At 42.2% G+C, this 22,549-nt stretch overlaps 1 long non-coding RNA gene across 1 annotated transcript in view; it reads left to right on the top strand.

Annotated features, from left to right (window-relative positions):
* Positions 1-14,803, top strand: part of LOC127128105 (uncharacterized) — a 28,889-nt gene extending 14,086 nt beyond the window's left edge. Inside the window, exon 3 of the long non-coding RNA XR_007805683.1 lies at positions 14,333-14,803. This is a non-coding gene — a long non-coding RNA (uncharacterized LOC127128105). The remainder of the gene's footprint in view (positions 1-14,332) is intronic.
* Positions 14,804-22,549: the final 7,746 nt, after the last annotated feature.

Genomic DNA, 22,549 nt, shown 5'->3' with positions numbered 1-22,549 from the left:
GATATAATCAAATCAAGATGGCGCCAGAGGATATGGAGAAGACAACATTCATCACACCTTGGGGAACATTCTGTTATCGAGTGATGCCCTTCGGTTTGAAGAACGCCGGAGCCACGTATCAACGAGCTATGACTACCTTGTTTCATGACATGATGCACAAGGAGATAGAAATCTATGTTGATGATATGATTGCTAAGTCCCGAACGGAAGTGGAGCATATTGAGCATTTGTTGAAGCTTTTTCAGCGTCTGAGAAAGTTCAAACTTCGCCTGAATCCGAACAAATGTACCTTTGGAGTCCGTTCCGGCAAGTTGTTGGGTTTTGTGGTAAGTGAAAGAGGTATTGAGGTTGATCCTGCAAAGGTCAAAGCAATACAAGAGATGCCCGCACCCAAAACTGAGAAGCAAGTCCGAGGTTTTCTTGGCCGCTTGAACTACATTTCCAGATTTATATCCCACATGACTGCCACATGTGTGCCGATATTCAAGCTCCTTCGGAAAGATCAGTCTCATGATTGGACCGAGGATTGCCAGAAAGCTTTCGACAGTATCAAAGATTATCTGTCAGAACCTCCGATTTTGTCTCCGCCTGTGGAAGGAAGACCTCTGATTATGTACTTAACAGTTCTTGAAGGCTCGATGGGTTGTGTACTCGGTCAACAAGATGAATCAGGGAAGAAGGAGTTTGCTATCTATTACCTCAGTAAGAAGTTTACTGATTGTGAGTCTCGGTACTCTACACTTGAGAAGACGTGCTGTGCTTTGGCTTGGGCTGCTAAGCGTTTGCGCCAGTACATGATTAATCATACAACTTGGTTGATATCCAGAATGGATCCAATTAAGTATATCTTCGAGAAGCCTGCTTTAACTGGGAGGATTGCCCGTTGGCAGATGCTGTTGTCTGAGTATGATATTGAGTATCGAGCTCAGAAAGCTATCAAAGGTAGTATCTTGGCTGACCATCTAGCGCACCAGCCAATTGAAGATCATCAGTCTGTTCAGTATGACTTCCCTGACGAGGAAATTCTGTATTTGAAGATGAAAGATTGCGATGAGCCTACACTTGATGAAGGTCCAGAACCTGGTTCCAGATGGACGATGGTGTTTGATGGCGCTGTTAATCAATATGGGAATGGAATTGGGGCAGTGATCATTACTCCTCAAGGTTCACACATTCCGTTTACAGCAAGGCTAACTTTCAAATGCACGAATAACATGGCGGAGTATGAAGCCTGTATTATGGGACTTGAAGAATGCATTGATTTGAGAATCAAATATCTTGATGTATATGGTGATTCAGCTTTGGTTGTCAATCAGATCAAGGGTGAATGGGAGACAAATCAACCAAGTCTCATTCCATACAGAGATTATGCAAGGAGAATTTCAACTTTCTTCACAGAAGTTGAATTTTATCACATTCCTCGAGAGGATAATCGGATGGCAGATGCCCTTGCTACGCTTGCTTCCATGATAGTAGTCAGATGGTGGAATGATGTCCCCAACATTACTGTGATGCGCTTGGACAGACCCGCTCACATATTTGCAATCGAAGACGTGAAAGATGACAAGCCTTGGTATTTTGATATCAAGAATTTCCTCCAGAACCAGGTCTACCCGCCTGGGGCATCTGTGAAAGATAGGAAAACTTTGAGAAAGTTGTCAGGCAGTTTCTACCTCAGTGGTGAAGTGCTGTACAAGAGAAATTTTGATATGGTTTTGCTCAGATGCGTGGATAGACACGAAGCAAACCTGTTAATGACTGAGGTCCATGAGGGTTCATTTGGTACTCATTCCAATGGACATGCCATGGCTAAGAAGATGCTGAGAGCAGGCTACTATTGGCTGACAATGGAGTCTGACTGTTGCAAATATGTGAAGAAGTGTCACAAGTGTCAAATTTATGCGGATAAGATTCATATTCCTCCGACACTCCTGAATGTGATTTCATCACCATGGCCTTTCTCTATGTGGGGAATCGACATGATCGGTATGATTGAGCCGAAAGCGTCCAATGGACATCGGTTTATTCTCGTAGCAATTGATTACTTCACCAAATGGGTTGAAGCCGTTTCATACGCGAATGTAACCAGACAGGTGGTTGTGAAGTTTATCAAGAACCAGTTGATTTGCCGTTATGGTGTGCCAGAGAGGATCATTACTAATAATGGATCCAATCTGAATAACAAGATGATGGATGAGTTGTGCGCTGAATTCACGATTGCACACCATAATTCCTCTCCCTACAGGCCTAAGATGAATGGGGCTGTTGAAGCTGCTAACAAGAATATCAAGAGGATCATCCAGAAGATGACTGTCACGTACAAAGATTGGCATGAGATGCTGCCATTTGCTTTGCATGGATATCGTACGTCTGTACGCACTTCAACAGGGGCAACCCCTTTCTCTCTTGTTTATGGCATGGAAGCCGTTCTCCCAGTAGAGGTGGAGATCCCATCAATGCGAGTCTTGATGGAAGCCAAGTTGACTGATGCTGAATGGATTCAGAGTCGTTACGACCAGTTGAATTTGATTGAAGAGAAGCGATTAACTGCCATGTGTCATGGTCAGTTATATCAGCAAAGAATGAAGAAAGCATTCGATAAGAAGGTCAAGCCTCGCGTGTTCCGAGAAGGTGACCTTGTGCTCAAGAAAGTTTTGTCTTTCGCGCCCGATTCCAGGGGCAAGTGGACTCCAAACTACGAGGGTCCATATGTTGTTAAGAGAGCCTTTTCAGGCGGTGCTTTGATGCTTACAACAATGGATGGGGAGGATTTCACTCGTCCTGTGAATTCAGATGCAGTCAAGAGATACTTTGCCTAAAAAAAAGTATATGCAAATGAAAAAAAACAGAATAGCTCGCTAAGTTGAAAACCCGAAAGGGCGGCTTAGGCAAAAATGAGCGTCTCGGTGGAGAACCCGCAAGGGTAATCCAGGCAAAAATTAGAGACTTGAAAAAAAGATATATTTGCATCCCGCTAGATTGAGTACCTCACCCTAGGGAAATCTAGGCAAAAATTAGGGATTTTGGCAAGTAACTACATCCTGACAAGACTTTCTGTTCGCCAGTCGTCATTTCGTCAGAAGATTCTCGATTCGTCGTCAACCGAAGCTTCGGATACATCGAGATTCAAATTGGTAGAGAAAGAATCATTATGTTCAATGTAGCCCTCTTCCAATATATATCACTGATTCCAAATTTGTACAGATCTATGGAGTCTTGCCATTTGCAGGCTACCATTCCATCAAATCAATTTGAGCTTTTTATCCAATCATTTGCACTCTTATTTGTTTCAATTCAACAAATGTTTTGCATGTTTTAAATTGATAAAATGTCATTGTTTTAAACAAATCAAATTTTTCAAATCTTTGTTTTAAACAAAGTGAACATTCACAAGATTGAAAGGATACTCAAGAATATCTCAGTGCTCTCCCGAGGGTGGCATGGTTTCCAACAGGTAAGACATTCGTTCATATTCCTGATTTGGTTGTATCTTCTTTCTTCAGATCTTTGTTGGGGCTGTCCCTCAAACAGAGTTGTTGTTGGGGTTGTTCCCCAGTACAGTCGCAAGCAGAGTGTTGTGGAAGATTTCGTTTTCTCCAGCAGCAATTTTCCCCCAACATGGGTGTTTTCTTGAGAAGTTTCGGCGGTTGATGGTTTGTCATCTTGGTGCCCCGTCACTTTCTCCAGTGGGTCGTATCCCCAGACTTTATTTGTCTCCTCGGCGCGGTCATGAGTATAACTGTTGATTGATATTCCCCTCTGAGTCGCAAGTAGAGCGGTTATTGATATCCCCATCGGATTTGCGAGCAGAGTCGTTGTCACTTTTCCCAGTGCAGTTGCCAGCGGAATTGTCTGTTTACTCAGCACGATCGCTTTCTTTTTGAAGACTCGGTAAGTCAGTGGTTTGATACCCAGCACTTTACCTTTTCCCCGGCGAAGTCGTCTGCGGAATTATTGCTATCTCTCCATCAGAGTTATTCTCTTCAGCAGAGCAGGATTTATTTTCCTACTCAGTGGTTGATTGGTTTGATATCCCAGTGTATTTCAACCATCTTTTCCTCAGCGTAGTCTGCAGAGTGTTCGTTGTGGCAGTTTCGCCCGTTGAATACTCCTTCAATCCCCGATATGGTCGGATGATGGCTCTACCATCCAGTGAACGGATTAATTTCCTGACTGTTTGTGATCCCCAGTAGAGTGGCTTATATTGCAGGATCTACTTGTTGTGATCAGTTTGCTGTGTATTCTCCCCAAGTGGAGTGGTTCGTTGCAGAATCTACTTGTTTTATCTGTCCTCCCTCAGTGGCTTGTTCCCAAGAGAGTAGCCGACAGTTTTCCCCAGTAGAGTTGCTTATGCAGTTCGACTCTATTTGGATGATATCATTCTCCCTCAGTGGGTTATTCCCCAGCGGAGTTATATGGATTTGCTTCTACAGCAGTCCGTGCTTATGCGCACTTTTGTTTCTCAGTTGACACTGGGATCCCTTGCAGATATCTTTGGGTTTTCTCTTGTTCCCCTACAGATTTGTCTTGGTGGTTGTTTTGCCCGTTGTGACTTTCTGTACCCTGATTGGGTTGTTTCCTGATATCTCTGTTCCTCTGCTTCTTCAGCAGTATTCGCAGATCTTCGCTTTACAGCATGCAGATCTCCGCAAATTGGCTCTCCAGTTGGTTTTTCCCCTGGAAGTATAATACCGGACGTCCGGTTCCTGAACCTGTTTGTGTTAGAATTGTCTGTTTTGTCAGCATTCATCAAACATAAATCACGCATATTCATGCATATTCATAAACATTCAGATATTCATGTTGCATTTCTCGCCATATATCTTTTGTTTGTTATGTCTCCTGCTATGGTGATATAGATCTTTTTACAGATCTCCCCAAGCAGATGTCGGGTGTTTAAAATCTCTCCATATAGAGTCAACCCCATAAGCAGAAAATGTTGTCTTTCCTTCTGCAGTTCCCCACTGAGATATATCCTCGTGGATGACGGTTTCTCCCGTTTCCTCCCAACATATATATTGGGATGGATTTTCCTATTTGAGTTACATCCTCATTAGGACGTGTCTTGATTCAGTCCGTCTTTTCGGATTATTCCCGAATTGGCTATTTGTCAAATATCTTGTGCTTCCCAGTGGGTTGTTCCCCAGCGGAATGATTTTGGGCCTCTACCCTCATACCGGTAGTTGTAAGTCCTATCTTTCTTGGCTTTCTTGGCAGAATTTGTGGTTATACACCTCTTATTTCCCAGCCAGAGTTTTGGTTTTCTACCTACTACCCGGTAGTCGTAAATCCTATTTTCCTGCTCTTCAGCAGTTTGTGGTTTATTATCAACCCTATCTTGTTTCCCGTGCGGATTTGTGATTTGTTCTATCCCCACGCGGAGTTTTTGGTCTTCTACCCCGTATTCGGTAGATGTAAACCCTAATTTTGTGGTTATCTTCATTTAGTCTTTGATGTCGATTTTCCTTTGCTTGTATAAGTTGCTCAGATCAACACTTATATCCTCAGCAAATCTTTTGTGGATAATTGCCGTATGCTAGCAATTTTATCCCCAGTGGGTCCTTTCACCATTTGCTAGTGATTTGTTCCCCAGATCATTGGTTGTATACCAATGCATCCCCAGCTAGTCCCTGTGGATAATTGCCGGATGCTTGCAAATTATCCTCAGCAGATCACCTTTCATTTACCCTTTTGTCGGTAATGTCTGTTGCTCCCTTTTGATTGGTCATCATTATATACCTAGTTTGGTATCCTGATGCCTTTCTTTTCGGTTGATTTATCCTTCATTAACCCAGTAACCGGTTGTGGATAATCTTCCATGCGAGTATATTATTCACGGTCTGCCGGTAATGAATAATATATCTCATGCACTCCTCAGTCGAAGCCTTTTGCGTTTCCCTGTTCGAGTAAGATTCGTTATTTCCCTTTGCGGAGTCGAATATTTCTTTGTTGTCGGATAATTGTCGGATGCTTGCAATTTATCCCTTTGAGTTGTCTTTCGTTTACCCGGATGCTTGGTATCGATTGTCTCTCTATTATGGTTAGTCACCTATTATATACCCAGTAACCGGTATCTCTGGTGTCTTTTCCTTTCGAGTATATTATTCACGGTCTGCCGGTAATGAATAATATATCTCATGCGCTCTTTAGTTGGAATCCTTTGTTGATTTTCCCCAACTGAGCAAGATTCATATTCTTTGTAGAATCGAATAGCCATCCTTTAACCAGTTTGTGTTTTGGATGATGAGTGTTTTGGAAGTGAAATCCAATTCACGTTTTCGGTAGATCACCTATTATATACCCAGTAACCGGTATCTCTGGTGTTTCTTACCATGCGAGTTTATTATCTACGCTCTGACGGTAATAGATAATATATCTCATGCGAGTATCTTATCCACGGTCTGCCGGTAATGGATATTATATCTCATGCACTCTTTGGGTTTGTGTCCCCAGTTGAGTAAGATTCGTTTTCCCGTTGTGGATTCGAATGCCCATCCTGTAAGTCGATTTGCTTTTTCAAGCCCTCCTTTCGGATGATGAGTGTTTTGGAAGTGAAATTCAATTCACGTTTTCGGTAGATCACCTATTATATACCCAGTAACCGGTATCTCTGGTGTTTCTTACCATGCGAGTTTATTATCTACGTTCTGACGGTAATAGATAATATATCTCATGCGAGTATTCTTATCCACGGTCTGCCGGTAATGGATATTGTATCTCATGCACTCTTTGGGTTTGTGTCCCCAGTTGAGTAAGATTCGTTTTCCCGTTGTGGATTCGAATGCCCATCCTGTAAGTCGATTTGCTTTTTCAAGCCCTCCTTTCGGATGATGAGTGTTTTGGAAGTGAAATCCAATTCACGTTTTCGGTAGATCACCTATTATATGCCCAGTAACCGGTATCCCTGGTGTTTCTTGCCATGCGAGTGTATTATTCACGGTCTGCCGGTAATGAATAATATGTCTCATGCGCTCTTTGGTCGGAATCCTTTGTTGATCTTTCCCAGTTGAGTAAGATTCGTTTTCCCGTTGTGGATTCGAATGTCCATCCTTTAACCAGTTTGTGTTTTGGATGATGAGTGTTTTGGAAGTGAAAACCAATTCACGTCTTCGGATTTTATCCTATAAACAACCCAGTAACCGGTTCAGGATAATTTTCCTTTCGAATATATTATTCACGGTCTGCCGGTAATGAATAATATGTTTCGTTCACTCTTGGGTTAATCTTTTGATTGTTTTCCCCTCAGAGTAAGATTCATATTCCTTGTGGAATTGAATGTCCATCCTTTTAACAAGTTTGCTTTTCTAGCTCTCTTCAGGATGATGAGTGTATTGGAAGTGAAATCCAATTCACGCTTTGGTCGGTCACCTATTATATACCCAGTAACCGGTATCCTTGGTGTTCCCTCCTTTCTGCTCCCTAATATGACCTCGGTCCCCCTGTGGAGTCAGATTTTCCTGTTTTTTTGTTACCCTTATGCCTGGTAACATCTCATTTCTTTGGTGCTTCCTCAGTGAAATTTTCTTGTTGCTTCTCCCCCAGGAGTCAGCTTGTGTCTCTCCAATGGATTTATTTTCCTTCGGAATTTTTCTTTTCCCCAGTGTGAGTCCTTCACTCCCCAGTGAGTTCTCCAGTCTGTTTTCTGTTATTTCCCAATCAGAGTCGTGTCTTGTTCACGCTGTGTCAATTTTGTTTATCCCCAGCTAGAGTCTTGTAGAGTCTCTGTTCCTGGTGAGTATACTACTCCGATGGATCGTTTTTTCTTCTGTGTGAATCATATTCCCCACAGAGTTTGTGTCTTTTGCATGCATACATTTGCATCATGAGGTCTCTTAGGGACCAAAATTTGTCTCATTACTGTTATTTAAGCCCATTCTACCGCGTCGAGATGAAGATTTCTAAACTTCACTCCTCCGGCTAGAATGACCTTAAATAGGGGCATCTGTAAGACCCCAATTTTGGCCCTAAGATCCCTCATGGCCCATATCATATCATATCATGGCCTCAAGGATCATTGCATGCCCTAGCTTCCCTCCTAGTGGGTAGTTTGCCTTGTGGGTTGATTTCTTGATCACCAAGCATACCTTGCATTTGTATATCTTTGCTTTTCATATGTTTATCAATCAAAAAGTACAAAAATATTGTCAGTTTAACCTTGTTGCTTGCAGTTGAAGCAATCATCAGCAATTAGGTCAAAATCAGTCACAGTCAGTCAAAGCAGTGGATGGTGGCCATTCTTGCAGAATTTGGGCACCATGATCCATAATCAAGAGTTCATACAACTTGGGACATCATTTGAAGTCAAGTTCTCAAGGATTTAGGGTTTGGAATTCATCGGAAGTGGTTCAATCATGCAAAACCCTAGAAAAGTCAACAGAAAGTCAAACTTGGTCAACTGTGGATTTAATCAGTGATTTTGATGGATGGAATTGATTTGAAGGAGTTCATTCATGCCTATATAAGCCTCATCTATCATGTCAAACCTCATCATGGAAGAAAATCAAGACAAACAGAAAATTTCCCAAAATAGAAAGTGGACCTGTAATTTCAACTGCCAAAAATGGAAACTTCTTGATCCTCAACTTACATCATGATACAAGCTTCAAATGAATTTTTTCCCAACATGAAAGTTGAAGATCTTGTTCTCCCATTTTCAAAAAGTCCAAGAACTCCCAAATCCCATGTATGGTTTGCAAGATATGATCAATTCAATTTCAAAAATTTGTGAACTTCAACAAGCCATATCTCATGAACCATAAGGCCAAATTTGGTGGGGTTTTTTCCTACAAACCACATTTCATCCCCTCTTTCCAAAAATATAAATTTCATGTGCTAAAACCTTGCCAATCAAAATGGCATTTTTAAGCTAGACTTTATTCATTTCAAGTATGACCAAAGTTTGACTTTTTGATTTAAGGCTTTTCAGCATATTTGGCCAATTGGGATTTGTTTCATATGGTATTTGCAACTTGCCAAGGCCCAAAACTCGGCCAGACCTTGCACCCTCCATGTTCATTTGGTTCAAACTTAGCAAATTGCAAATTGGTTTCATTTAGCATAAGCAAGTTTAGCATTTGTTAAGCTAATGTTAAACAGAAATATAAAAGCTCATTCTCAGCAAAAACCAACCCTAGCCACAGCCTCCAAAGATCAGAATACACTCTTTTCTCTCCTTCTTGCATTTTTGCTCGACTTGTATTTTCTGCTCAAATCTTCAAAATCCTCGAGTACCCTTGCTTCCTTCATCATTTGGACAACCTTGTGAAGCGTTTTGAACCCTCAAACCACAGCTGGACAGCCATTTTCGAGCTCTGTTTTTCAAAGGACCAATAATGGTGAAATCGAGATTTGGAAGTTTCAAGCAAGTTTGAGCTAAAGTTCTTCAAGGTTCCTTCATTCCAAAGCATTGTGGACCTCTGTTTGAGCTGGAAGCATACAAATAACCACTGTTGCTCGATTTTCTTCACAGCCAAGTAAGATTTCGACTATCCTTTTTCTCTAATCCATGCCATGTGTTAGATAGAGCTTGCTATGCTGATTGTTGTGCAACTTGAATCATGAAAAATGAGTGAGTATTGAGTGAAATATCTGGATTTGAAATTTTCTGTTCATGATGATTTTTGTTCGATGCATGCTGTTTAATGTGTTTCAATGCATTTGGCTTATGGATTTGTGTTGTTTGAAGTTTGTTTGCTCTATTGATATGGTCACTTTCGATTTCTGGGTGAATCGATCCTTTCATGTTTGAATGTTAAAAATGGTTACTGCTGTTTTAAAACCCTAGAAGAACCCAGAAATTTATATGAATTGTCTTGTTTGTTGTTGTTTAATGTGACCTGAATGTCTTTGTTTAGTTGCCATTTTGTTCATGAATCCCTGGTTGAGTTCAGTTTATGTTGATGAGATGGGCAAGATGAGGTTGCCCTGTTGTGTGCAAACCCTAGCTTGTTTCCAGTTTTTTCCCAGAATCGTGTCTGCTGTTGTTGCTTGTGATTGCATGAACATACTGTTACTGCCATGCTGTTTGCCATGCTGTTCGAATTGATGATGAGCCATGAAGAGGAATATGCCCTGCTGTTCAAAAAAAACCCTAAGCTGCCCAGAACTCATGAATTATGTTTGGCTGTTGCCTTTGTTCTTATTTGCATGAGAAACTTACTGTTTCGTGGCCAGGCCCTTTGTGCATCTCTAGTTGGAATATGTTTGTCATAGTGCTTGCTTGCACTTCCAAAACCCTGCTGCATTTCCTGAAATCTGAGTTTCATGTTTTGGTTGGTTTGCTGTGTGATGTTGCATGAGGTTCTCTAATCCTGCCATGCTGCTTGTATGATAGTGTTTGAACTTTGTTTTTGATGTTGGTGATAACACGAGGTTGCCTTGCTATGCTGTTAAAACCCCAAGTTCCAAAACCCTAATGACATTTCCAAAACTCCCATGCGATTGGCTGCTGTTTGGTTTTTCTGCTTGTTGGTACTGTTCCATTGGTTTCAGCCAATGAGAACATTTCATTCCCCATGCCAAAACGCACCGTTTTGATTAATGATGGCCAAAATTACGACCATGCCACTCGGTCAACCATGGTTGACCTCCCTTTCATGTTATTTTGTTCTTTCATTCCAAATTATTCCTCAACTTGCAAAAATCATTTCTAATCCATTTCAATTCCAAATTTCATGCCAATTTTTGCATAATGATCAGATGAATGTCTATTATTTAATAATGATTTTTGCTGAATTTTTGATTGGCTGGATTTTAAATGGCTCTAGGGTTCTTAACATGTATGCTTATTTGGTACCTTTTGCCAATCTTTTTGTGAAATGATCATGATGCATCCAATGGTTCTGAAATTTTTTGTGGTGAAACTAGACTCATTCATCTTTGTTTTGATGTAGAGTTTGTGCATTTATCATCTGTGGTTTGCTAGATATGAATTTTTGAACGAGGGTGTGACAATTTGTGTCACACCAATGATATGCAAATTCATGATTTTTGTTCACATGCTTCCTGGCTTCCAAATAATGTGAAATTTTGCATGAGCCATCTCTTATATGTCTAGTTGATGTGTGAATTTTCTTGGAATTAATTGTGCAATTTCCAATTTGTTTGAGAATTTTCTTCCCTGCCTAGTCAATTGTTGACTTTATGTGATACATGTTGCCAAATCCTTTGTGAAATTCTCATATCTTCTTATATTATCATGAAATTTCATATGTGCATACTAGACATCTTGAGCTTTGCATTGGTGTTAATCCCATCCATTTCTCATCTGTTTTCCTTTTGTTATGATTTTTTTTGAAGATGACACTAGTTTCGTTGACTTCTTTGTGCACACTTGATATTGTGTTGACTTCTTGATTTTATTTGACTATCTTCCCATGATCCAATTGAGCTGAAATTGTATATGCATGCTATGTTATGGATTGTGATTGAGTATGAATTATTTCATAATTTTTGGAATTGTTTTTGATTGCTTTTGAGCTTGGTCTTGCTGTTGACCTTTTGTGTGGTCCCTCTTGCCATGTTTTGACTTCTTTGGTCTATAAAATGACAATGATGCATGATTTGATTGTGAATCCAATTGAGGTAGCTTCTTAAATGTTTGAACATGAATTGGGTTGACTTTTCTTTGCTGTTTTGACCTTTTCTTTCATCTTTGACCCTAGGCTAGTCCTAGTGGTCTTTTGAGCTTACAATTGAGTTAATGTTTCAGGTTAAGCACCAATGCCTCAAAGATCATTCAAATTTGATTGAGTTGGATTATATATATCATGTGCTAACCCTTGTTTTGTAGGTGTGACTCATATAGTTGAGTCTTGTGCTTTGCACATTGGTCCCTCTGTGGTTGACTGTTGTTTATCCATTCCTTTTGTTTTAAACTGTTGAACTGTTTACTAATTGGTTTGACTTTTTCAGGTACTTTAGTTGCTTAAGTTCTTTGAACTTGCTTTGCTTTGCTATTTAGCAATTTGCTTTGAGGTATAATTACTTCTTCTTCATGTAGTCTGGAGACCCGGTCTGTTATTTGACCGGGCAAACTGTCTGAAGTCCTCCTTAAGAGGCAATGCTTGTGGGTGTTTATATTTGTCCCAAGCAGGAAAAGTCCTTCAAGTAAGGCAATTGGTAGATCAAAGGGATAAGTAGCCTATCCCCTACTATTCAGTGTGTCCTCTCCTTGCTCCCATTACATGGTTGTAGCATTGAGATCAAAACCCAAGATCTATCGAGTCAATAATGTGGAAAGAGCTCCATCTTTCTGAGCTCCCACACTTTCTAATGCTCTCCCTGATTAGGGATAAGAGCAATGAGGCACACCCCTCATCTCCTTTCATCTGCTTCACCTTAGCCTCTCAATGGCAAGGTTAAGAGCGACATTTACCTATTACAGTGGACTTTCATAGTCAAACCCTCTTGTGTGAGCCCCCTTGTTTGGCTATAGAGTGTGCTGTTTGATATTCATTGATTGATTGATTGCTTCATATGCACTTGTTTGCTTGTATGTTATGCATTTATCATTATCAATTGCCATTAATGCATGATCATCTCATTTGTCTTTATGATGCTATCATTGTTGTTTACCCATTGAGGACAAGTGTAAGTCCATTGCTTTGGCATTTGCTCCTATGATATGGAATGATAGAGTGTAAGACCTCATTGGTCACTCATATCTTCTGTTTTATCTGTTTGTATGTGAGGATACAGTTATAAGTCCCTGTAAGTTGGCATCTGTTGTCCTGTGATCATAATTTGATCTGTTTGATTTGTATGTGAGGATACAGTTATAAGTCCCTGTAAGTTGGCATCTGCTTTCCAGTGATCATAATTGGTTTTATTTGTTTGTATGAGAGGTTGCAATTATAAGTCCCTGTAAGTTGGCATTTGCATTCCTGTGACCATATTGTTGCTTTTGTTCTTGTATGTGAGGATCCATTGTAAGTCCCTGTAATGTGGCATTGGATTTCCTATGAGCATCTGTGGAGTTAACCTAAGTCCAGATAGATTGGCAGTTGACTTTCCATATTTTCATTCTTTGATTTCTTTTGTGGAGATTAGTATAAGTCCATTGAGTGGCCTCTGATATCCATTTCTGTTTTAGGAGACTGGTGTAAATCCATTTATTGGTATCCGGTATCCGCCTTTTATTTCTTTGTTTGAGGAGATTAGTGTAAGACCATTGAGTGGCATCTGATATCCAGTTTTATTTTAGGAGATTGGTATAAGCCCAGTGATTGGCATCCGATATCCGCTTTCTTTCTTGTTTGTTTGTTATTATCCATTGCTATTCCAAAGGACGCACTTGAATCATCTCCTATATGATCTCAAGAAGTGAACCTTCTAAGAAGTTTTACAATCCATCTCCATCCATTCATCATTCATTATGTCCTAAACCTTTTCACACTCTACTTTTCAAATTTGACATAGTTGTTGTGCAAACATCTTCATGTTTTCTAACTAAAACCCTGGACTCAAGTCCTTGACCTTTTTTCAAACTCATTTTCATAACACTTCTTTCAAATCAATCTTAATCATACTTTGACTTCATTTTCATAATCACAATCAATTAACTTCACTCATTCAATTGTTTTGGCTTTGTCCATTGTTAATCTTTTCATACATGAGCTAGAGGTTTGATTTATCTTAGTGGTTGATGTTAATCTCACCTTCTGTCTTTAGTGATTGAATTGTAAGTCTTCCTTGCCTATTATAGGGTTAACCCCTCCCTGGCAAGTTGAAGCTGTTCTCACATGGTGGACGTGGTTGTTTGTATAAGGTTGAGTTTTCTCCCGTGGATAACGTAAGACCTAGGGTTTGTGTTTAAAATTGAACCCAACCAACTTTTGGAAATCTTTTAGCCGAACTACGGCGTTTTGATACTTACCTTTGATGGAAGGTACGTAGGCAGCGGGTTCATCCGTTCAAACCCAATAAAAATTGTATATTCTTTTCTCATCATCCCAATCATGTTTGCACAATACTTATGTCATAACAAATAACAATCTTATACAACAAGTGTGAAAAGGGCTCCCTAGGAGTACCTAGGACGTGATGGGTGCCTAACACCTTCCCATTGCGTAATTTACCCCTTACCCAGACTCTCTGATCTTTTTATTAGTTTTCTACGTGTAAAACTTCTTAGGCTTTTGTTCGCTTTTTAGCCAATCCTTTGGATAAATAAAAGTGCGGTGGCGACTCGAAATTTCAATGTATCTCTTGCTTATGGTTTAATCGATAAATCATATAGCGACGAATACACCGCTACAGCCATCCCTTGCAGTTATTTATTTGAGTCCACTTATTATAACTTGCATTGACTAAGAATTTTCTGTTATCATAGTGAACCAACCTTGGATGCTCATGAAAGACATGGATTCTTAACAGTGTCAATCTATGCTTTACCTCTCACGCAAATCCAAGCACCCTTGCTGTGAGGTCGTGATTTAGACTTTTCTTCTCTTTTTGATGCCATGGAACATATGCCAATATGTGCCTCTGTGTGATTCTGCTAGGTTGTATGACAGATGCTTTTGTTTTGGTGTAAGCGAGAAGATGATTTGAAAGAGAGTTGCACACTTGGGAATAGCTCCAATGCAAGATTGATGTCGTTACTATGTATCGCTGAATTGTGGTTAACGACAATGTTGCATTTGGCGTGGAACTTATTGCAGCTTTTCTATTGTGATATCCCCTTGTTTATGCTGGTTTTATTTGTTTTGGAATTGTTGTGACATGTGTGTGTCCGTTTTAAGCTTCGACTCTTTCAATTGTGGATTCAACTCTTGCATATTTAGTGTTTCTGCACGTCACTTAACTGATGTGATGATGTGCAGAAACAGAATAACAGAATAACAGATGCCCCAGGGGGTACATGGACAAGATACGCTTAAGTGTCCTCAACATTCAAAATGATTTTCAAATGTTTTAATCTTTTGCACGTCATTGTTTAGCCTTCATGTTTTTATATGCAATGTTTATCAAAAATTCGGACGTTTTTGTAAACAAAACAGTAAAAGTAAAAACAAGAGAGCAATTTATCTGAATAACGACTTTTTATTGATTGCAAGTGTGCCTGAAAAGGCAAATACATGGGGAAGCAATTCCTAGAAAGAGGTAATTGCGCACAAAAGGAAAAATAAACTATCCTAATGGCAATGTGAACGCGGCATTCACTGTTTCCCAACTCTGTTATAACTCGTAGATCATCAGTTTCCTCCCAACTCCTTGCTTTCTGAGAAGAATGACTGGACCGATCGCATCTTTTGAGATGGCAGCTGACGAAGCATAATGAAGTACCGATAATTCAGACTGTAGTCTTCGCTTTAATCCCTCTTTTGGCTGGATCGCCCTTTCGGGTTTTCAATCCACCGGGATACCCATTTTTGCCTAAGCCGCCCTTGCGGGTTTTCGACTTACCGGGTGTACAATTTTTTTTCATTTTTATCCCTAACTTTTGCCCGAACCTTTTCTTTCTGTTTTTGGTTCGCCGGGATGCCCATTTTTGCCTGGACTCTTTTATTCTTTTTGTCCAGCGGGTCAATTTATGCGAAGTATTTTTTGACTACATCTGAGTTAACAGGGGAAGGAAAATCTTCACCATCCATAGTTGTAAGCATCAAGGCTCCACCGGAGAAGACCTTCTTCACAACATATGGACCTTCGTAATTAGGAGTCCACTTGCCCCTGTTATCTGTACCGGGAGGAAGGATCCTCTTCAAAACCAGATCGCCAGTTTGAAATGTCCGAGGACGCACTTTCTGATCAAAGGCTCGCTTCATCCTTCTCTGATATAACTGCCCGTGGCACACAGCTGCTAACCGTCTTTCTTCGATAAGGCTTAACTCATTAAACCTTGTTCGAATCCACTCGGCTTCGTCCAGCTTGACATCTAAGAGTACCCTCAGAGAAGGGATCTCCACTTCAACAGGTAGGACTGCTTCCATACCATACACAAGGGAGTAGGGGGTTGCCCCGGTCGACGTACGTACTGAGGTACGGTACCCATGCAAAGCGAAAGGCAACATCTCATGCCAATCCTTGTACGTAACGACCATCTTCTGCACAATCTTCTTGATATTCTTGTTAGCTGCCTCTACAACCCCATTCATCTTTGGTCTGTAAGGAGAAGAATTGTGATGTTCAATCTTGAAATCCTTGCATAAGTCTTTCATCATCTTGTTGTTGAGATTTGAACCATTGTCAGTGATGATTCTCTCAGGAACTCCATAACGACAGATGATTTCTTTCTTGATGAACCGGGCAACCACTTGTTTGGTGACGTTGGCATAAGAAGCTGCTTCTACCCATTTGGTGAAGTAATCGATCGCAACCAAGATGAAGCGATGTCCATTAGAAGCAGTAGGCTCGATCTTCCCAATCATGTCAATGCCCCACATGGCAAACGGCCAAGGCGAGTTCATGACATTCAACGGGCTTGGTGGTACATGCACCTTATCAGCATAGATTTGACACTTATGGCATTTCCGAGCGTACTTGAAACAATCGGATTCCATAGTCATCCAGTAATATCCGGCTCTCAGCAATTTCTTCGACATTGCATGACCACCAGCGTGGGTACCAAACGAACCCTCGTGCACTTCTTGCATTAACATGTCTGCTTCGTGTCTATCCACGCATCTGAGCAAGACCATGTCAAAGTTCCGCTTATACAACACATCATCCTGATTCAAGTAAAAGCTTCCAGCTAGCCTTCTCAGGGTCTTCTTGTCATTCTTCGACGCACCCTCAGGATACTCTTGAGTCTTGAGGAAGTTCTTGATGTCATAATACCACGGTTTATCATCAATCGCAACAACTAACTCGGCTGCAAACACATACGCAGGCCTCTCGAGTCGATTCACAGCAATATGTGGCACATGATTCCACCAATGAACCTTTATCATGGAAGATAAAGTAGCCAACGCATCAGCCATCTGGTTCTCATCCCGGGGGACATGACACAGCTTCACCTTCTTGAAGAACGTCAGTATTCTTCTGGTGTAACCTCTATATGGAATCAGATGCGGCTGGTTCGTATTCCAATCTCCATTGACCTGATTGATCACTAGAGCTGAATCTCCAAATATATCAAGAGTTTTGATCCTCAGATCAATGGCTTCTTCTATCCCTATGATACAAGCCTCATACTCAGCTTCATTGTTGGTGACATCGAAAGTCAACCTGGCAGAGAAAGGTATATGAGCACCTTTGGGATTGATCAATACTGCACCAACACCGTTACCATTCATATTCACAGCCCCATCGAACATCAGTGTCCACTTGTCATCAGGATCCGGTCCTTCCTCGACAGGTGGCTCTTCACAATCTTTCGCTTTCAGGTACATGATGTCTTCATCAGGGAATTCAAACATCATAGGCTGATAATCATCGATCGGTTGTTCGGCAAGATAGTCTGACAATACACTACCTTTGATGGCCTTTTGAGACGTGTACTGAATGTCGTACTCTGTTAAGATCATCTGCCAACGAGCGACACGTCCGGTGAGAGCCGGCTTCTCAAAGATGTACTTGACTGGATCCATCTTAGAAATCAACAGAGTAGTATGGTTCAACATATACTGCCTTAGTCGGCGAGCAGCCCAGGCCAAAGCACAGCAAGTTTTCTCGAGCAGTGAATATCTTGTTTCACAGTCGGTAAACTTTTTGCTTAGGTAGTATATGGCATGCTCTTTTCGACCAGACTCGTCATGCTGACCCAATACACACCCCATCGAAGTCTCGGTGACTGATAGGTACATTATCAGTGGTCTCCCTGGAACTGGAGGAATCAGGATTGGAGGTTTCTGTAGATATTCTTTGATTTTGTCAAAAGCTTTCTGACAATCATCATTCCATTTGATCGCCTGATTTTTTCTGAGCAGTTTGAAAATTGGTTCACATGTGGCAGTTAGATGAGATATGAACCTTGCAATGTAGTTCAACCTCCCTAAAAACCCATGGACTTGCTTTTCCGTTTTCGGTTCAGGCATCTCTTGAATAGCTTTAACTTTTGCTGGATCTACCTCAATCCCTTTCTCACTGACAATGAAGCCTAGCAGCTTCCCGGATCTCACCCCAAACGTACACTTGTTCGGGTTCAGCCTCAGTTTGAACTTGACCAGTCTGTCAAACAACTTCTGCAAGTTTACCAAGTGCTCCTCTTCTGTCTGCGACTTTGCAATCATATCATCCACGTACACTTCGATTTCGTTGTGCATCATGTCATGAAAGAGAGTCGTCATTGCCCTCTGATAGGTAGCACTGGCATTCTTCAGTGCGAATGGCATGACTTTGTAGCAGAATGTGCCCCAAGGCGTAATGAATGTCGTCTTTTCCATGTCCTCTGGCGCCATCTTGATCTGGTTATAGCCTGAGAAACCGTCCATGAAAGAGAGTACCGAGGATTGAGTCGTATTATCAACCAATACATCGATGTGAGGTAATGGGAAATCATCTTTCGGACTCGCCCTATTCAGATCCCGGAAATCGACACACATCCTGACTTTGCCGTCCTTCTTTGGTACGGGAACAATGTTGGCAACCCACGGTGGGTAACTAGTAACAGCCAGAAAACCTGCGTCCCACTGTTTCTGAACCTCTTCCTTGATCTTGACAGCCATATCAGGGCTAGTTCTGCGAAGCTTCTGCTTGACCGACGGACACTCTTCTCTGAGAGGTAACCGATGCACCACAATGTCTGTATCCAACCCAGGCATATCTTGGTATGACCAGGCGAATATTTCCACATATTCTTTCAGCATCTCAATTAGCCTCCTCTTGACAGAGTCTTCTAAAGCAGCCCCAATCTTGACCTCTCTTCTGGCGTCCTCAGTACCCAGATTAACGATTTCCAATTCCTCCTGATGAGGTTGGATGACCCTCTCCTCTTGCTTCAGTAGTCTGACCAATTCAGCAGGGAGTTCACAGTCTTCCTCACTCTCCTCTTCAGCTTGGTAGATGGGATTGTCGAAATCATAATGAGCCATAACAGAGTCGCTCACAGTGGATGCCAAAATATCACTTCTGCATGTTTAATGTTTTGTTTTTAGAAAAAGATTCCAATAAAGTCACGAAAAACAAAAACATTGCCATTTTTATTATTTTGAAAAAAGTGAAGAACCAAAAAAAGAAAGACAAAGATCTCAAAATTTGATTGCAAAACGTCCTTTATTTATAAACATTGTAAACATGATGTGGCCCTACAATGTACCACTACGCCTTGGGCAGAACGTAGGGTTTTCATGCAAAAATGAAAAAACAAAAGAAAATTACTCTGTCAGTAGAGTAACTTGGACCACTTCTTCAGCCGTCCAGTTGTTGATAGACTCGCCTGGTGCACAAGGGCGGACCCAGACGTCCAAATCACAATCACTGTCTTCACCATCAGTAGTAAAGACATCTCCATGGTTCATCAGCCCAGCGCTGGTAAAGGTGCTCGGACCTTCTTGTACGCTTTGCTCTGCTTGGAGAGGCTCGTACCCAATGCCGAATTTGTCCTCTTTGATTGGCAAGTCAACCATCTTGCCCCAACCCTCAGCTTTGCCGGAGTCCACAACTTCCTTGGCTTGCTTGTACGATGTAATCGAAGCACCTGGCTTCCTCTGCTCAGCACAAGCTACCCCTTCAAGCGCCACAGTCTCAAATGCCTGGCACAGGGTTTCATGGATCTCGCCATCGACCTCAACATACTTGAATGAGGAGAGATGACTCACCAGAATTTCTTCTTCGCCACATACGGTCACAATCTGACCGTTCCAGACATACTTGAGTTTTTGGTGGAGAGTCGACGAGACTGCTCCAGCGGCGTGAATCCATGGCCGCCCCAACAAACAGCTATAAGCAGGCTGAATGTCCATCACGTAGAACACGATGTCGAACACCTCCGGACCTATCTTTACCGGCAAAGTGACTTCACCAAACACAGACCGTTTGGATCCGTCGAAAGCACGCACAATCAGGTCACTGGGAGTGAGCACCACTCCCTCGACATCGATCTTCTTCAATATCTGCTTGGGTAGGACATTCAGGGATGACCCGGTGTCCACCAGCACGTGAGATAAAACAGCACCTTTGCACTCCATAGTGATGTGCAAGGCTTTGTTATGATTACGTCCCTCAGGCGTTAGGTCTAGGTCAGTGAAACCTACACCGTGCCTGGTACTCACATTGGCTAGTACACCCTCCAACTGGTTGACGAATATCTCTTGCGGGACGTACGCCATGTTCAGCATTTTCAACAATGCGTCCCGGTGTGCCTCAGAGCACATCAGCAAAGAGAGTATTGAAATTTTTGACGGAGTCTGATTGAGCTGATCTACGATCTTGTAGTCACTCTTCTTAATGATCTTCATAAACTCCTCAACGTCTTTTTCAAAAGAACCCTCAGCCTCCTTCTGAGTCAGTTCCTCGTCAACCACAGCTTGTTTGCCCTTAGCCCTTGCAGATGCCTCAGCAGTAGCATCCCTCAAAGGCTGAGGAGCAAACAGTCGCCCGCTTTTAGTGAAACCTCCTGGCCCTCCTACATTGTCCACCACAGGACTTGCGACCACAGGAGTCCTCACAGGAGCACTGATTGTTACTGGTGTTTGTACCACTGGCCTAGTCTGATTACCAGCCCTTCTATCATTGCGATAGGCATTGTCGTACCTCCATGGAACAGCCCTACTATTTTCCACTTGCCTTCTGCCAGGCGCAACAATAGTAGTTGGTGCATTGATGGTTACCGGAGGTGGAATGGTAACCGGAGTATTGTTTGTTGCTGAGGTACTAACAGTCCCTCGACCTCGTCCTTCAGACGGCTTGAAATAAATGGTGACAGTAGACACTGACCCATTACCTTTAATAGCCCGGCTGAACTGGAGACAGCCCTCATCAATTAATCTCTGAATACCAGCCTTCAACTGGTCGCAACCATTGGTAGTTTCAGAACAACCCAAACAAACTTCATTACAACCTGGGTCAACACCCCCCTTCAGCAAACGGCCCTTTACTATCAACAGAGAAGTCTGAATGTCTTCAACATCAACAACCAAATCTTCAACCTCTCCTCCTTCAACATTGTTAACCCTATGCCCACCATGCTGCGGCATAGGATTGTTCACTACATTTGGCACCGGAGCAAAATTGATCGCCTTAGCATTGATCAGATCTTGAACCTTATGTTGCAAAGCCCGACATCTTTCAGTATGGTGGCCTGGTGCCCCAGAGTGAAAATCACAACGGACATTTGCATCATAACCAAGCGGCAATACTGTTGGGGTAGCCATTGTACGCAACTCTACGAAACCCAATCTGAGCAACTCAGGCAAAAGCTCAGCATACGTCATGGGTAACGGGTCAAATCTTCTATTAGACTGCAGACCCTGTCTCGGCTGATAGGGACGTTGTTGTTGTTGTTGTGGTGGTTGTTGTGGTTGTTGAGCCCTTTGTTGTTGTTGACGAGGCTGAGGTGCAGGAATAGTCACTGCAGCCACCGGACGATTTTGGTCTCTGTTTGCACTTGCTCTGTACACACCCCCTCTATGTTGTACAGCATTGGTCTCTCCTTCTCTACGGCGAGGTGCCCCAGAGAAGGGTTTCTTCGAGGATGACGAAGAACCCGCATCATGAATCCTCCCAGCTTTGATTAAACTTTCAGTTCTTTCGCCACAGATGACGACGTCAGAAAAACTTCCGAATGGGCAACTTCCCATCCGGTCCATATACACACCTTGCAGAGTGCTGATAAACATGTCAGTCAACTCCCTTTCCAACATAGGGGGTTGAACTCTCGCAGCCAACTCGCGCCATCTCTGGGCGTACTCTTTAAAGCTTTCATTGTTCTTCTGACAAAGACTCTGCAGCTGAGTCCTGGTCGGAGCCATGTCCATGTTGTGCTTATACTGTCTGAGGAACGCCTCACCCAGATCTCTCCAGCATCGAATTGAATCCCGCTTCAATTCCATATACCAGTCCAAAGACGCCACAGATAGGCTATCTTGGAAGAAATACATCCACATCTTCTCATCATCAGTGTATGCGGATATCTTTCTGTAGTATGCCTGCATGTAGGTGCGAGGGCAGGAGGTACCGTTGTATTTATCAAATGACGGCGCCTTGAATTTGTGCGGGATTCTCAAGCCTTCAACCAATCCCATATTTGTAACATCAAAACCGAGAGAGTTTTGACATTCTATTGCCCTGATCTTCTCAGCAAGGGCCTCGACTTTGCGATCTCTCGCATCGTTTCTGCCCAAAATGTCGTCGTCTTCGCTGAGCATAGTGAACAAATCCTCTTGTCTGTCAACAATCGGAATTCTGTTACGGGCTGGAACATGAATGACTCTGGCACTAGCAGCATCTGGAGCAATCGGTTGACCGTCAACTCGGATACCCCTCAACTCTTCACCTACAGCATAGTTGTTGACGGGAATAGCAGCAGCAGGAATGTCAGGAACTGGATTTCCTTCTGGTAGAGCCTGGTTGGGCGGTGGAATTGCAGCTTCTTGTCTCTGAACTAGAGCTCGGAGTTCTTCTTGACCTTGTGCAACCCCTTGCATCATGTGCATGAACTGGGCCA

Source organism: Lathyrus oleraceus, chromosome 3, assembly GCF_024323335.1.
Source record: "Lathyrus oleraceus cultivar Zhongwan6 chromosome 3, CAAS_Psat_ZW6_1.0, whole genome shotgun sequence".
Classification (NCBI taxonomy): Eukaryota; Viridiplantae; Streptophyta; class Magnoliopsida; order Fabales; family Fabaceae; genus Lathyrus; species Lathyrus oleraceus.
This window is presented reverse-complemented; position numbering and strand designations above follow the sequence as displayed.